Consider the following 12,012-nt stretch of genomic DNA (forward strand, 5'->3'; position numbering starts at 1 on the left):
CTAGATGGATACACTTGGGGCTGCTGATGCCACTTTCTTTTTCTTCTCCATATTCAAGGCTCTTTATTTGGAGGGAGACAACTTTGCTTTCTTCTGAAAGGGCTGGGACCACAACCTCCACTTTACTTAAGAGATGGGGAGTTCTACCTTCTCTCCTATACCACTATATTTCTTTAAAAATAGATTTCTTAGGGCCCGAACAGACAGGCCAAAATAAAGCTGCTTCAATTCACTTTGGAGGTATGCTGTTTAAATGACACACACATTTTAAGAGGCCAGAAGCTGCACCAAAGTCCTTAGGACTGGAGCATGGCTTTGGTATGGCTTCCGGCCTCTTAGGACTCATGCAGCACTTAAACATCATATGTCCAAAGTGACCTGAAGCAGCTTTATTTTGGCCTGTCTGTTTGGGCCATTTGTTTGCTAAGTGAAGAATCTTGCCTTCCAAGCTGAAATGTACTCTTACAGGGATCTCAGTGTTTTTGGAGGTCTGAGTTCACTTATTCATCGCTTTGTACTCACTCTGTTAAGAGGAAGTGCTCCAATACAACAACACCATTCTCACAGATGTGGACATCAGACTCCTGCCTGTCTCACCACCTGATACCAGGAGTGGTGCTCCCATATCTATATCTTTGTAGAAGATGGGGTGTTCTTTTCTTTATACCTGTCAATCTACGGCCCCACTCTCACTGGTGGTTTTGCCCTGGAAGGAATTGGGGAGCTTCAGTTTCCCCCTCCCCAAATCCCTCTGGAAGCAAGTGCTCACTACCTAATCAGGGGTATTTTGTCCCGAATGCCCTCTTGAGAAATCAGGGTTTAAAATGAAGGCGTCTGCTGTCAATCAACTTTCAGTTCCACGATCGTCATGGGTGATGTTTCCAGCACTCATTGGGGCATCGGCAGTGTGCTCCCCCCTCCATTTTTTTTAAAGGACCAGGCACCAAAATGCACACATCAGGCAGACCCAGCAACATCTTGGACTGCCTGAAGGAAGAGGCCCCTCCCTCCTCAACTGTCACCTCGGCCTCAGAGGGAGCCATCAGGCAGACCCAGCAACATCAGGGACTGCCTGAAGGAAGAGGCCCCTCCCTCCTCAACTGTCACCTCGGCCTCAGAGGGAGCCATCAGGCAGACCAGCAACATCAGGGACTGCCTGAAGGAAGAGGCCCCTCCCTCCTCAACTGTCATCTCGGCCTCAGAGGGAGCCATCAGGCAGACCCAGCAACATCAGGGACTGCCTGTAGGAAGAAGCCCCTCCCACCTCAACTGTCACCTCGGCCTCAGAGGGAGCCATCAGGCAGACCCAGCAACATCAGGGACTGCCTGAAGGAAGAGGCCCCTCCCTCCTCAACTGTCACCTCGGCCTCAGAGGGAGCCATCAGGCGGACCCAGCAACATCAGGGACTGCCTGAAGGAAGAGGCCCCTCCCTCCTCAACTGTCACCTCGGTCTCAGAGGGAGCCATCAGGCGGACCCAGCAACATCAGGGACTGCCTGAAGGAAGAGGCCCCTCCCTCCTCAACTGTCATCTCGGCCTCAGAGGGAGCCATCAGGCGGACCCAGCAACATCTTGGACTGCCTGAAGGAAGAGGCCCCTCCCTCCTCAACTGTCATCTCGGCCTCAGAGGGAGCGATCAGGCGGACCCAGCAACATCTTGGACTGCCTGAAGGAAGAGACCCCTCCCTCCTCAACTGTCATCTCGGCCTCAGAGGGAGCCATCAGGCAGACCCAGCAACATCAGGGACTGCCTGAAGGAAGAGGCCCCTCCCTCCTCAACTGTCATCTTGGCCTCAGAGGGAGTCATCAGGCAGACCCAGCAACATCAGGGACTGCCTGAAGGAAGAGGCCCCTCCCTCCTCAACTGTCATCTTGGCCTCAGAGGGAGTGATCAGGCAGACCCAGCAACATCAGGGACTGTCTGAAGGAAGAGGCCCCTCCCTCCTCAACAGTCATCTTGGCCTCAGAGGGAGTCATCAGGCAGACCCAGCAACATCAGGGACTGCCTGAAGGAAGAGGCCCCTCCCTCCTCAACTGTCATCTTGGCCTCAGAGGGAGTCATCAGGCAAACCCAGCAACATCAGGGACTGCCTGAAGGAAGAGGCCCCTCCCTCCTCAACTGTCATCTCAGCCTCAGAGGGAGCCATCAGGCAGACCAGCAACATCTTGGACTGCCTGAAGGACGAGACTTCCTTTAACTGTATTTTGTATTGTATTACGATTTTACTGTACACCGCTATGATCATCGCGGAATAGCGGTCTATAAATAAAACATATTATTATTATTATTATTATTATTATTATTATTATTATTATTGTCAAATTTAAAAACCTCCGGTGTGTGTGTATGTTGTGGGCATTTGGGTCAGTGCAGGTTATGCTCTGCCCTTGGCCCCATTTTTAACCCCAAAATGCAAGCTAATGCCATCTCTGCATCCTGTATCCCCCCTCCTTGCCACCTCACAATGCCTCATACACATGTAATAATAATAATAATAATAATAATAATAATAATAATAATAATAATAAATTCCTCACCTGGGAAATGCCAGAAAAGGAAGCAATGCCATGCATGCTTTTCCTAGGCTACCCCTTTGAGACAGTAGCAAAAGCATTCTGTGTATCAATTTGCCAGTTTGCCAAATTGGAAAGAGAAACATATTGTAACATTCACATTATAGCATTAATTCGCATGTTTCAAAGCCTCTTGCAAAGGGGTCCTTTCAGCGAGGAAGCCAGGAAATGAAAGGGAAAGTGAACAAGCAGCTAGCCACATTCTGTCTAAATATAGATCTACCTGAAGCAAAAAACATGCACATAGACGGAGAAAAATAATTTAAAAAAAAAGAAAACCAAAGGGAAAAGTTCCCTGCTGGAGACCAGAGCCTTAGCTTGCTGTGGCCCCCTGCCCTGCCATGAATTGACCCTTCCTCCTGCTCACGTTCTATCTATATACCCATTGCAAAAAACATGCGTATAGACGGAGAAAAATAATTTAAAAAAAAAACAAAGGGAAAAGGTCCCTGCTGGAGACCAGAGCCATGGCTTGCTGTGGCCCCCTGACCTGCCCTAAAATTGACCCCGTCAGTCACCCCATCCACCTTTCTGCCTCCTTTGCCTCCTGTCAGATGCCCCTATTTTGCATCCTTCCTCTGGCTCCTTCCTCCTCCTCCTTTGAGGGGAGGGAATGCTCGCCCTCTGCCTGCCCTCTGCCCTTAATCCCTCCCCTGAATTTGCCCCAATCATGATCAGGGGCAAGTTCATATTTCGCGGAACCCAGGTTTTTTTTAAAAAAAGACAGATTTTGCCCCGAATCTGGATGACCTGGGCTAAAGGGCATTTGCTTGTGCATGCCTCTAGATGGATTGTGACAGAATCGGGGCCAATATGAACTTCATGTATTAGAATTGATTCCTGATCTGGGGTAAAGGGTAGTCTGAATGGGCCCTACATTTAGCTAGAGTTCCCTGGAGTTTATCTTTTTGGTCACCTGGACTCCCAAGTGCAAACACAATATTGCCTAGTAGGCAGATCAACATCTACATTCTTCTTAAGATTATCTTAAACTTTGGGGTATCAAGAAATTTACAAAGCAGATTAGCCATATAGGTTTATAACAATTATTTATTCATGGAGGGCACAAGATGATGGAATACAGAAATAACATGATTGATCTGCTGCAACCCATCTTACCTAAGAGTACAACTTAATGAATTAAACATACAGCTAAACATAATGAGCAAGATCACTGGCAATAACAAAGGAGAATCGTTAGAATTATACTTTCCTGAAGCAGCAGTAGACAAGATTTGTCCCCTGAGCTCAGGTTGTGTTTGTTTCTTGGAGGAGAAAAGGAAAACAAGCATGTTAGGCAATGGGCTACATGAGGACACAATCAGTGTTGCCAATTTCGCGACTTTCACACGAAAGCGGTGACTTTTCAGAGCTTTTCGTGTGATTTCCGTGCCCTCCTCTATTTCAGTGCATTTTCTGCGACTTTCAGCTCCAGCCTGAAAGCTGCCTGCAGCATGCAACCAACCCTTTGGATTGTAACAGTTTCAGCCAATCAGAAAGAGGGCTGAAGAAAAAACACACTCTCTCTCTCTCTCCAACGACTCCCTTTGAGAGCCAGAAGTTCAGAACGGAGCAAAGAGCAAACCAACCAACTCTGGAATCACACTAACAGTTTTTTCAGCCAATCAGAGAGAGAGGAGGACAGTGATTGATTGCCCCCCCCCTCAGGCATTCAGGCTCCGCTCCAGGCAAAGCGGCTGCTGGAGAGAGAGAGAGGCAGGCATTGGGCAAGCAACCAACCCAGGCACAAAGTGTTGCCCAGGAGGAGTGAGGGATTTGGCTGGCTTAATCCCAATTGCCTTGAATTTCCAAGTAAGCCATAAGTTTTAAGGCACACAATCACAAAGGCAATAGTTGATAATGGTATCATGGGTTGATGTTGGGACAACTGTGTGTGCCTGAGAGTGACATTTGAATTTCTGAATTCCTGAGCTTGGGCAGAGTGCCCCAAGCCTACCTCTCAGGGTTGTTGTTGTACTGTGAGGAGGACCATTTGGGTCGATGGGAGGAAAATCTAGTAGGGAAAAAGTAGAAGAATGGAGGAGAAAAAGAGGTGGAAAGGTGCTTCTGAGCATGGGCAGAGCACCTGGGTAGAATAATCAGGGATGTGTTTATCTCCATCTTCCCTCCCTTCCATGGGCTGCCCTACTAGTTAGTTGTGTGATGTGAATGTGATGTCCCTGAGACTGTGTGTGTGTGTTAGTGATTAAATATGCCTCTGAGCATGGGCAGAGCACCTGGTAAGTTGGCATCCCTGCTCTGTCTTCCAAGAAGTTTGTTTCATACTGTTTTTACTGCCATGGCCCAGTGCTATGAAATCCTGGGAATTGTAGTTTGTTGTCACACCAGAGTTTGCTGAGAGAGAAGGTTAAATGTCTCAGAAAACTAGAATTCCCAGGATTCCCTAGCACTGAGCCATGGCAATTAAAAGGGTGTCAAACTGGATTTATTTCTGCAGTGCGGTTGCATCCGAACACATTTCTATTTGGCACAAAGCTTCCTGAACCCCCTTCATGTCAAAATAAATATCTTAAAAGGACTGAAAGATTCTTTGTTTGGTTCAATGGTGATTGTGAGAGTTGAAATAAGTTACAATTATTTTTATTCAATTATATTTACGTTTATTTGCAAAACATCCGCCATTTTAACATTATGGGAATTTTCTGGGAATTGTGACTGAAAATTCAGTGTGATGTGAGGGGATTCAGCGGGTTTTGGACAAGCATTTCCGGGAATTATCTCCGAGGCTTGTTGGCAACACTGGACACAATACAAATGTTGAAAGTTTTTTTCCTTTAATTTCAGCACAATGGACAAGCGAAAGGAATAATTTAAATATAGATTCAGTCAAGAATTGCTAGTACAGTAGAATTTTAAGCCTTTGTTTTGCTCAGATTTCTGTAAGTATATTGCAAGCCAATATGCTATTTTAAGGAAGATAAATTCACCAGAAAAATATGGTTGAGTACATAATAGAGTACAGTCAGTCCTCCCCATTTGTGGCTTTCACTTTTGAGACTTTGATTATTTGCAGTTTTGATTAATACATTCTCTCTAGGAATCTCTAGGTCCTTCAGCATAACTCTGTCAGAAGTTGGCCATAGAGATCTGCTGGAGAGCCTAGAAGTTCCTAGAGAAAACACTTCTCTAGGCATTTATAGGTCCTTCAGCATGATTCTATGGTCAGCTTCTGGCAGATGTTGCCCATAGAGTTGCATTGGAGGATCTGGAGAGTCCTAGACAAATGTTCTCTTAGGTAAAAAGAGTAGTGTTTTTTTATTTGTGTTTTTCCACATTTGTGGGGTCCTTCACCCTTAACCCCAGTGAATGTGGAGAGACCACTGTACATGTAGATGTAAAAAAAATTTAAAAATTATTTTATATTTATAGGAGTGTTTTTAGCTTTTATTTAATAATAGTCTACATTTTTCTTTCAGGGAGAGTTCTAAAGATTGGGCTTTTAAGCATTCGATGAGAACTGATCACTGTCAGCTGTACTTTTCTTGAATGTATAGCCAGCAACTTATCTTATCAGTGAAGAATTGAAATTCCAGGTTTCTACTTTCATTTGGAAGTTCACACTGAGGTATCATGTTTGTTGTTTCTCATACTATCAGCACATGATTCTTCACAGCAGTCCTATTTGTTTTGCTGCCAAGACATTATCTTTATGTGGTATTAAATCAGAACAATACCTGGTAGCAGATTGAATAGAGGATTCAGAATTGATTCTTTTTCCCCAGTTGCTTCTTATAAGCTTAGCCTCCTGCCTTATCTGTCCCTCTGGGATCTTCTCTGTCCACCTGGATTACTTGGCAAGGTTTTCAGACAGTTTTTGTATAGCAAACCATTTTTCCATACACTGTCTTTTATACAGACAGTTGGTCTGTATGTTGGTTATGAGATAGAAATTTAGACTCAAAAATGCAGGGCATGAATTGCAACAGATGTATTAGTATTGCTACTAGCAAATCATGTTGGATTTCCCAAGTCAGCATTTATCCTTCTTTGACCTTGTCTATACTTTAACATTCATAACAGAGATTCTTTTATACCCCAAACTTCATTTAGGTATTTTACCATGGGTTTCCATTCTCTTTTTAAAAATATTTTACTTTTTTTAAAAATCTTTAAAAACATTTACACACACACAAAGAACAACAACAAACTATTCAATCAACAAATTTACCATCATTAATTATGCATACAAGCATACATTCACATTAATAAAATGACTTCCACCCACTTTCTGGATATATCTGAAATTATACAGAAAAAACAATTTTTAATCATTATTCATAACACAATTATTTTCTATCTTCCCTTTATTACCTTTTTTTCCCTTTTAAGTCTTCAACTGATTACTTTTTTCTAATAGTATAATAAATGCTATAGACTTGCTATATAAATGATATGGAAAAGCTCACCAGCACCTATCCATAGTCATCACATTTTTGCCAGCATCCACATAGGAAATGGAAGGAAGCTATCATGTGTTGGGTCAATCATATGTTCAGCTTTGTCATTATGCATAGACAGGACAAAGTTGGGCCAGTCAAAATCCTAACTAATGTGACCCATTTCCTTGCCCACCCACTCCTTTCACAATACAAGTAGCATAACATGGGGTGGATTTGAGTATGTGTTCATCTTGTTTTCTTCCCAAATCAAACCCATGCCACTGTTGTGAAGAAAGATGTTGCTGTACTTTCATTTGTAAGTTATTAAAGTTAACCTTAACAGCCGTGCCAAGTACTGGACTTAGAATATACTGAGCAAATTCCTCCTCTCCACAAAGTCTGCATGCATCGTCCGTGGGGTTTTCTTTCTCCCAGTCCTCTGAAAGATGCCTTCTGGACATGACCCTGGTCCTAACATTCCCTAAGTTATCTTCGCCACTTCTGTTGCTGTGCTTGGTCCCTTCTCCAAAGTGAGAATGTACCCTAGGATTGATTTTTTTGTGAGTTCTTTGGACTATGTGGCCATGTTCTAGAAGAGTTTATTACTGATTTTTCGCCAGTGTCTGTGGCTGGCATCTTCAGAGAAGTGAGTGGGGTGTGTGTGTGTCTGTGTGTGTGTGTACTGTGTGACCCTAGGTTGGGAGGAGCAGTTTGCATGGTAATCTGTGTATTGTTCTGTTGTTGAATGGAAAGGCCTCAGGATGGGAGGATATGCAAAAAAAAATTGTGTCTATTTAATTAGTGGTCAATTGTCTGTTGGGAAATCCCTGACCCTGGCTGGTTTTCATTAGCATTTTGCTGGGTCTTGATTTTATTGTTTTTCAGGACTGGTAGCCAAACTTTGTTCATTTAAGGGTTCCTTCTTTCCTATTGATGTTGTCTAGGTGTTTATATATTTCAATGGCTTCCCTGTGCATTCTGACGTGACAGTTGTTGGCATAGTCCAGAATTTCAGTGTTTTCAAACAGCATTTTATACCCAGGATGGTTTATCATGTGTTCTGCTACTGCTGATTTTTCTGGCTGGCCCAGTCTGCAGTGTCTCTCGTGTTCCTTGATTCTTGTTTGCACACTGCATTTGGTGGTCCCTATGTAGACTTGTCCGCAGCTGCATGGTATGCGGTAAACTCCTGCGGCTGTGAGAGGGTCTCTCTGGTCCTTTACTGAGCGCAGCATTTGTTGGATTTTCTTGGTTGGTTTGTAAGCCATTTGGAGGTTGTGTTTCCTCACCAGTCTCCCTATTCTTTCTGTGACTCCTTTGATGTATGGTAAAAACATCAGGAATAAACTCTTGTAGAACACAAAAAACTATGGATGCCAGCCGTAAAAACTTTCGACTTCACAACCTAGGAATCTTAGATGGATTTGGCATGCAGACTCCACAGATAATCCATATGGCAAGCTGCTCTCCCATAAACCAGATCACAGGTATGCTCTGTCAGTTAACCTCCGTATGAGAATATAAAATAAACTAAGCCTAAAACTCACTTTTTCTCACAACAAAATGCTTTTTCTCCACTGAAAAAAGAAAGGTGCTTTCACATTAGATCTATTATCAATGGATTTTTAAAGCCGATAATTCATGTCTCTGTTTCCTTTTCTTCCTCTCTAATTTAGCCTGTGATACTAAAGTAGAGAAGAAATACAGTGACCTTCATGTTCTTGCAGTATCCCTAGGGGACCATGGCTGTGATTCATTTATTATGTTCACTGTGGCATTTTATCAACAGTCTTACATTTCAAAGAATTTGAATGAAATTGAATGAGCTTCAGGATTTTCTTTTACAGTGTATAGCTTGTATTTAGAGAAAGTAACATGAAAGAAATGCAAGAAAATTATGCTGTTAATGCCAGATCCTGCTTTTTGAAGAAAACACTATAACAGGATCACCAGTCCATTATTTTTTTCATGGATTGAGTCCTAGTAGAGTGGGAAAACATCCTCAGCAACTTCCTCAAAGTGCATACCCATACGGTCTGATAAGTGTCTGTGTGTCTGCCAAAAGAAGTAAATGCCTCCTCATTCGGTTTAGGCCTCAAAATTTAAAGTTCCCCACATGATCGTCCCTTAAGATCAACAGAATTATTTTTTTTAAAAAAAAGTAACATACAAAATGGAACAGCAGTCAGTCCCAACCCAGCAAAAATTACAGCCCAATTCTGCCCATGCCTTTTTAAAAAAATCTATTTTCTTATTGGTCCAAAAGGATTTATTTTCCAATAAGGCTGTAATCCTCTCCCTTACCTGGGAGGAAGTCCCACTGGACTCAGTTGGACTTATTTCTGTGTGGGAACATATAAAATTGCACTCTTAATGAATGATGGGGCAGAAGTGCTGTTGCGGGTGCTTGGGGGTCCTCCAGGTGTGGGAAGGGATCAATGAAATTCCATCTCAACCTTAGGAGGAACATTCTGACAGTAAGGGCTGTTTGACAGTAGAACACACTCCCTTGGAGTGTGGTGGAGTCTCCCTCCTTGCAGGTCTTTAAACAGAAGCTGGATGGCCATCTGTCAGAGATGCTTTGATTGAGAGTGTGCCTGCACTGCAGGGAGTTTGACTGGATAGCCCTTGTGGTCTCTTCCAACTCTACGATTCTGTTATTCTATTCTTGATTGTTCACAACTTGACCCTGGCAAGTGGAAGGTCAGCAATGTTCACAGAGGGAAGCGTCCCAAAGGGGTTTACATTGGGAGCCACATTATTGGTCAATTCATGTGTATAATTCATTCAGAAGTGTAGTTTGACCTTGAGGATGTATTGGTAACACCTCTTAAGAACACCTTAAATATGATCCTGGAGGAAGGAATCCCTGACTCATGGACATAACTCTAATTCCGAAAGATGATAAAGATAACACGAATGTTGAAAACTATAGACCCATTGCCTTCCTTAATATTGACTATAAAATATTTACGTCCATCTTAGCAGATCGGTTAAAACCTGTTTTAATGTCACAAATCGATAATGATCAAACAGGCTTCGTACCATCTCTCCATTTAAAGCAAAATATAAGAACCATGCTGAACTTGATCGAGTACTTTGATAAAAATATACAAGGAAAGTTTTGCATGTTTTTCGTGGATGCCTACAAGGCTTTTGATAGTCTAAATTGGGATTACATAAAGGCAACCTTGAATAAATTAGGACTTGGCAATAACTATTTAAATTAGATACAAAGCATTTATAACAAACAAACTGCTAGGATATTAATTAATGGAGAGAAAACTGAACAATTTAACATCCAAAAAGGGACAAGGCAGGGATGCCCATTATCCCCCTTGTTGTTCATAATCGTGATGGAAGATCTCAATAACAGAATTAGAAATGATACTGAAGTGACTGGTGTAAGGATCAAGAAATATGAATTCAAACTTAAAGCATATGCGGACAATCTTGTCATCTTTTTGGAAAAACCAGTTGAATGTATACATAAAGTGATAGAAATAATCAACAAATTTGGATTCTCATCTGGATTTAAGATCAACGTCCAGAAGTCTGTTATCATCACGAAAAACGTAACATCTATAGAAGAAACTAAAATTCAAGAACGCTCGGGTTGTAAAGTTGTGAAAAAACATAAATATCTAGGTATTTGGATAACCAATAGAAACATCAAACTCTTTGAAAACAATTATAAACCCGTGTGGAAGAAAATTAAACAGGACTTGATGAAATGGTTGAAATTAAAGCTATCCTTCTCTGGAAGAATAGCTGCAGTCAAAATGTCTGTACTACCAAAACTTAATTACCTATTTACAAATATTCCAATAATCATCAATCAGAAGAAAATTGAAATGTGGAACAAAGAACTAAAAAAGTTTGTATGGGCCGGGAGAAAGCCGAGGGTAAAATGGAAAACCCAGATTGACACTAACATCAACGGTGGTTGCAACCTGCCAGACCTTCAGTTCTATCACACAGCCAATGCACTAATCTGGGCGAAAGAATGGATAAAGCTGAAAGATAATAAGTTGTTAACATTGGAAGGCTTTAACATCAGATATGGTTGGCATGCGTACCTGTGGTACGACAAAGACAAAATAGAGACTTTAAAGAGCACTTTGTTCAGAATGCCATCCTAATAGCCTGGTTAAAGGTAAAAATCAATGTTTTATAGAAAAATACCAGGATAGGTTTTGCCACACGAAACCCTTTTTGGAAGATCGCAAATGTCTACCTGGCTGAGATACGAAGACCTACTGGTTAAAAAGTCTGCAGGTAACCATACTTTAAAAGAGATTGGAGATATAACACCTATTGAGGCCCAGAAACATTGGTTTTTATACTCACAACTGACACAAAGATTTAAAGTGGATAAAGAAAAGGAAAACTTTGAAACAGATTATTCTGAATTAGATACTATATTACTGAAAGGCAAGAGCAAACTGACATCTAAACTTTATAAAATATTATTGCAAAGGATACTGGAGCAAGAAGTGGTGAAGAATTCTATGATCCAGTGGGCCAAAGATATAGGAAGAGCAATTGATTTGGAAAGTTGGCAATATGCCAGGAAAATAACACTGAAATTCTCCGCTTGTCAAAATCTCCATGAAAATTTTAAGAAAATGGAATTTAGATGGCACTTAACACCCGCAACAATTGCAAAAATCCATAAAGGCCAAAGCAATCAATGTTGGAAATGTGTAAAAGCCAAAGGAACTTGGTACCATGTATGGTGGGAATGCCCTAAAATAAAGAAATATTGGCAGCAAATACACTCGGCGATAACTAAGATTCTAGGCATAAAGTTCGAACAAACTCCTGAAATATATCTCTTGAACATGACAAATAAGATCTCAAGAAAGATAGAAGCTATCCATTGGCACAAAATTCTATATATGGTAACGGCAGCAAGACTACTCTTGGCACAACATTGGAAATCAAATGAGGTACCTTCAGTTGACAATTGGCTAGTGAAATTGTATGATATGATGGAAATGGACCGATTGACCGGAATTATTCATGGGAAAGATGA

Source organism: Sceloporus occidentalis, unplaced genomic scaffold (assembly GCF_023333645.1).
Source record: "Sceloporus occidentalis isolate IW3139 unplaced genomic scaffold, rSceOcc1.0.p SCAF_4, whole genome shotgun sequence".
NCBI classification, from domain to species: Eukaryota; Metazoa; Chordata; class Lepidosauria; order Squamata; family Phrynosomatidae; genus Sceloporus; species Sceloporus occidentalis.